Raw genomic sequence first — 6,000 nt, 5'->3', positions numbered from 1 at the left:
AAATAAACCCCCCCCAAAAACCCAGCTTACCGACATAATGTTGCTCAACCCGTTCCTTGCCCATTCACTGGTATGCGGGGGAAGGCGACCACTTGTCAACTAATCAAGTCCTTCATTGAGATGTAAATTAATTTCGGCTTGCCTTTTGTTCTCATGGTGTGACAAGGGAGGGGGTTTGGGCCATCACCTCTACCTGAAAGGTAGGCTACTGTCCTCTGAAATTCACTAGAGTGTTGCTTGGATTTGACCGAGTTTCAACACCATGCAGTCAGCTGGAGCTGGGGCTCGAGTTTAATGATGGAAAATGCACATTGGCACTGATTTTGCTGCATGATTGTCATTGTCTACATGTGTGTAACTTTGTTTTCTCTGTTGCAGTGGTGGAAAAAGTACTTACTACAAGATCTACAAGCTCACAACGTGTCCATCATGACACATTGTGAGCTTGTAGATCTTCTATTTTCAAATAGCCAAGGTATAAAATAGGGCTAAATTGGTTAATGTAGCCTATATGTTTGTCATAATTTATATCTTCAAATTGTAACTAGTAACAAAAGTTTACAAATAAATGTAGTGGATTAAAAGTACAATACTTGGATCCGAGATGTAGTGGAGTAGAAGTGAAAGTATTGAAAATTGGAAATACTCAGGTAAAGTAGAAATACCACAAAACTGTACTTAAGTACAGTACTTAAGTAAAAGTACTTAGTTACTTTACACCACTGCTCTGTAGTCTATGACTATATCAAGTAATTCCCTGTACTGGGTAGGCCTATATACTTCCCTCATGCTAAACTTCCACTTATTTTATTCTCCATCCTGGATGACAAGCATTACACGAATATCTCACAGCCTTTTTACAGTAGATATGCAACCCATAGTTTGTCATTTGACTCTAAGTCTAATGTTCCTGCTGGTTCACTGGTTCGAATTTTATTTATGGCAGCCAAATTCCAAAATTTTCATTTTATTTTCTCACTTTGAGGTTAGGCATAAGCTTAGATTTTAGGAGGGGTCATGGCATTTTCGACCTGTCCCTTACATTGAATATAGGCCTACTTGAATATTGTTTTTATTATAACTATTTTAAAATGTGTGATTATTATTACCCTTATTATTTATTTTTAAATAATAATAAAATGTTTTAATAATTTCTTTGGCTGGCATCTCGCCTACCCTGACTCTCATTCCTGGGTACGCCCCTGACCTGGAGTAAAGCCTCATTCCCCACTTGGACTACACAATCCATCGGTTTCCTGCTGAGAACCATGGCCTCAGATTGGATGGCCCTCAACAAGGACCCCCTCACTCCATATTCCCGCAACACCGCCCACAGAACCTCCCGGGGTACCCGGTCATATGCCTTCTCCAAATCTACAAAACACACTCAAAGTGTTCCTTCCATTGCCCTATGACTTCCTCATTTGAAGTTAGCAGATCCCCATCCTTGCTGTACACAGCTTGGATGGTTCCTTGCTTTCCCCTCCTGAGGTGTCGTATGGTCTTCCAGAACAACTTTGGTGCCGCCCGAAAGTCCTTCTCCATGGACTCCCAGAACTCCTCCAACACCCGCTGCTTAGCCTCAGACACAGCTGTGGCTGCTGCCCTTCGAGCCTGTCGGTACCCTGCAACTGCATCCGGAGTCCCTTGCGATAACATACCCCGATAGGCCTCCTTCTTCAGTCGGACGGCTTCCCTGACCACCGCTGTGTTCGGGTGTTCGAGGGTTACCGCCCCTTGAGGCACCTAGGACCTTCTGACCACAGCTCACAGCTGCAGCAATAGATGCTTTGAACATTGCCCATTCCAGTTCAATGTCCCCAAACTCCACAGGGATGGAGTTCAGCCACTCTCTTTACCCGAGTTTCCAGAACATATACGGCCTCAGATCAGCTGAAACGATTCCAAAATCGATCATTGATCTTTGGCCTAGGGTACTCCGGTACCAGGTACACTTATGAGTATCCCTTTGTTCAAACATGGTGTTTGTTATCGTCATTCCATGACTAGCACAGAAGTCCAGCAACAAATCACCACTCGGGTTCCGATCAGGGACACCGTTCCTCCCAATCATGCCACTCCAAGTGTCACTGTCATTGCCCATGTGAAGTCCCCCAGTAAGACTACGGAATCCCCCACTGGTGCCCCAAGCAGGAACCCTTGCAGGGTATGCAAGAAGGCCGAATACTCTGAGCTGCTGTTTGGAGCATACGCACAAACAACCATCAGAGTTTCCCCCCCTCCAACCCTAAGGCGAAGTGAGGCAACATTTTGGTCTCATTCAATATTGGTGTCTCTTGGTAACGAGTGCTGGATGTGTTAAGTCAATATTGTTTCATAGTGTGTGTTCAGCTTGATTTGATTTATCTTTGTAATGATGAGCACAGGAAGTATAAAGTCAACATTTTGTCCTAGTGTGTGTTCAGCTCCAGTTGGTTTCTCGTTCCAAAGACTGGTTGTTTGCATATCTGTTATTAATCATGTCACCAGTTGGTTTCTCGTTCCAAAGACTGGTTGTTTGCGTATCTGTTATTAATCATGTCAAGATTTTCAGCTCGAGTTGGTTTCTCATTCTAAAGACTGGTTGTTTGCATATTTGTTATTAATCATGTCAGTATTTACATTATTAAAACAACAATTGCACTAAAAAGCAGCTACATTCATTCGATAAAATAGGAGTCTATTAATAGGAGTCACCACCCAAATAAACATTTCTCATTAAGTTTCATGATCCATTTTCAACCTTATCTTTGTATAATTGGTCCAAACTCATTTTATTAGATAGAGATTAGACAATTTTCTTTCAACTCACTCTGCATCTCATTGGTGTGCTATATGGATAGTTCAGAAACCTGCTTACAAATGGCTTCATCGATGTGGATTCCAAGCTAATACAGAACTACAGCCCTTGTCTACCTAGAATGTTGGCATGCTGAAATAAGTCATTGTCCTTGCATAAAATAAAGTTTCAAATCCTGTTTGAAATGACCAACCGCCTACCGATTTCTGAACTTCCCACATAGTTGGCTCATTTCTGATACTTCCGTGACCGTGAAGAGCAATGGTCAGTTTCTCAGTGGATTTGTCATCCATGAAGGTTAAATAACAAATTGAGCTCCCATGTGCCTTGCAAAAATGCGGGCAAAATTTGTGGGAGCCCAAAATAGCAAATGCCTGCTCGCTGAATGCAATCCCCACCCCCTTTCTAAAGGAGGTTTTAGACAGCGTGATTGGTGATATTTTAAAAATAGTAAACTGCTCTCTCTTGTCAGGCGTCTTCCCAGAAGACGCCTGAGGACGACCACACCATCCACACACACAATCCAGTTCTGTTTCAACCGGCCCGGCATGATCTTCCTCCACTCCTCCTGGCTCTGAGACGTGCGCTGGGAGGGAGGGATGGGGGAGGGCTTGCAGCAGCCAATCATGTGATCTCTACTGCCTCTGGGTGGGCCGTCACACATTACCGTAATACTTGTTGTGGCCGCGCAGATGCATTTCCACCGCCGCACGTCATTACCATATTACCGAGTGTGGTCGTGCAGACAGATTATTATTATTTTTTCCTCTTCCTTCATGGGCCCCTGCCTGTCTGGGCCCTGGTGCGTCGCACCAGCTGCACGCTCCATATTTACGCCACTGATAAAAATGTATCTGTTCTCGACAACCACACTAATGATTAAGTGAGCGGCCCTCCTGGCAGTGCCACCATGGCAGGCGTGGTGCCAGGCCACTCACCCATGCCACCATGGCAGGTATGGTGCCATGTCATGGTGCCAGGCCACTCACCCATGCTACCATGGCAGGCGTGGTGCCAGGCCACTCACCTGTGCCACCATGCCAGGCGTGGTGCCAGGCCACTCACCTGTGCCACCATGCCAGGCGTGGTGCCAGGCCACACCTGTGCCACCATGCCAGGCGTGGTGCCAGGCCACACCTGTGCCACCATGCCAGGCGTGGTGCCAGGCCACACCTGTGCCACCATGCCAGGCGTGGTGCCAGGCCACACCTGTGCCACCATGCCAGGCGTGGTGCCAGGCCACTCACCCGTGCCACCATGTCAGGCGTGGTGCCAGGCCACACCCGTGCCACCATGTCAGGCGTGGTGCCAGGCCACTCACCCGTGCCACCATGCCAGGCGTGGTGCCAGGCCACTCACCTGTGCCACCATGCCAGGCGTGGTGCCAGGCCACTCACCCGTGCCACCATGCCAGGCGTGGTGCCAGGCCACTCACCTGTGCCACCATGCCAGGCGTGGTGCCAGGCCACTCACCCGTGCCACCGTACTTGTCTTGTAATTGGAAATTGCAAGAGTGGTTGCTGTTGACTTAAATGGGGAGCCGATCAGATAGGGGAAAAGGATGACATCACAATATCAAGGTATAGTGATGTCTGATTGGGTGAATGGTTACAGCAGATGATGAGTAACTCGGACAAGTACTTAAATGGGAAAACCTTTAGAGAAAAAGGTCACATGCAGGGAAACCACACTAATAACTAGATTACTGTTCCTACAAAACAGTGTGGGCTCGCTGCTTCCTCATTGGCTAAAGGCCCTGCTTTGTGCTGCTCAGACAGTTGTTTGAGGGGAATAACCTGAGTATAAAGATTTGTGAGAACGTAATGCAAAAGATTTCATGTGGGTGTTGTTGTTATTCTAACCGATTTCAGTCTATAAAGTTTTTGTATAACGTACTGATATAACATACTGGTCTCAAGTGTTCTAATAGTAAATACATATCAAATAAAGATAATTCATTCACAGGCCACTACCTTTTATTCATATCCAGTATGCCAGTGTGAGCTTCTCTCTTCTTAGCTCCAAAGGGGTTTCTCCTGCTTCTATCAATATTGCATTTATGGGGTTGATCAAATAGCTCCAATACACAGTCGTAGTACTTTATACCGTACTCTATCTATTTGTTGTACCAATGTTTTAGCTGCTACTCCATAAACTATACATCCATAGTCTTGTTGACCTTATGCCCTCTAAATGTCCATTAACGATTGTCTGTATGCCCTTTTTGCCCCCCATTCGCATCCGGCAACAGCCTGCACCAGGTTTATACCTTTCTTACATTTTGCCTCTAGTTAATTCATTATGCACTTTCCAAATTGCTATCTAACCACAGTCCCAGGTACTTTACCTCTTTCACTCCCTCCATCGGTTGCATGGCCATATAAAGTAAATTTCTCCTGAATGTTGTGTTATTTGTAGATATCCTATAACAAGACTTGCTAGCTGACAGTTTGAACCCCCACTCATATGACCGCTTCTCCACATTCTCAATTGCTTTCCTTATATTTTTACAACACATCTGGCACATTTCCCCCCCTCAAACAAATAACCCTGTCATCTGCATATAATGCAGATTTTATATTACAATCTAATTTATTGAAAATATAATTTATCATAACAGCATAGGACTCCCCCATGGAATACCATTCTCCAACCCATTCACTATACTATAGTCCTTAGAGACTTTTATTACCTGGATCTACATCAAACCTACTTGCCAAAAATAGCCGATCTAAAATCTCGTAACACCTCGCAGTGTGAGGCGTTGAGACTTGAGAGCTTGTAGATATGCTATTTTTGGCCAAAGTTCTCCTCAGAATAGCGATGCGAGGGTTCAAGTTGTTCATTTAAAATAATTATCCTATCACATAAAGATTTGGAAGCCCCCCTGTAGTAACTCTGAGGACCCCCTACTGAAGACCCCTGCATTATTGCCATTATTTCTTTCATTGTCAGTGCCTTTTCTCTATCAGTTACTTCAACTAGAGCAGGGATGTTAAACTCAAATACAGTGGGCCAAACATTTAAAATAATTGTACAAGTTGAGGGCCAGACTGGTTCAATGTTTATTTAAAACATATTGAAATTATTGCACTTATTGAACCTGTACCTAACACAGCCTATATTATTGCAATAACATGAATTATTAAATGAATTAAGTAAAACATAAAATCACAACATCATTTGCAATATTTTCTTGT

This window comes from Nannobrachium achirus (genome assembly GCF_963921795.1).
Source record: "Nannobrachium achirus genome assembly, chromosome: 21".
Taxonomy (NCBI): domain Eukaryota; kingdom Metazoa; phylum Chordata; class Actinopteri; order Myctophiformes; family Myctophidae; genus Nannobrachium; species Nannobrachium achirus.
The sequence above is the reverse complement of the archived record's forward strand: the minus strand, read 5'-3'. Positions refer to the sequence as shown.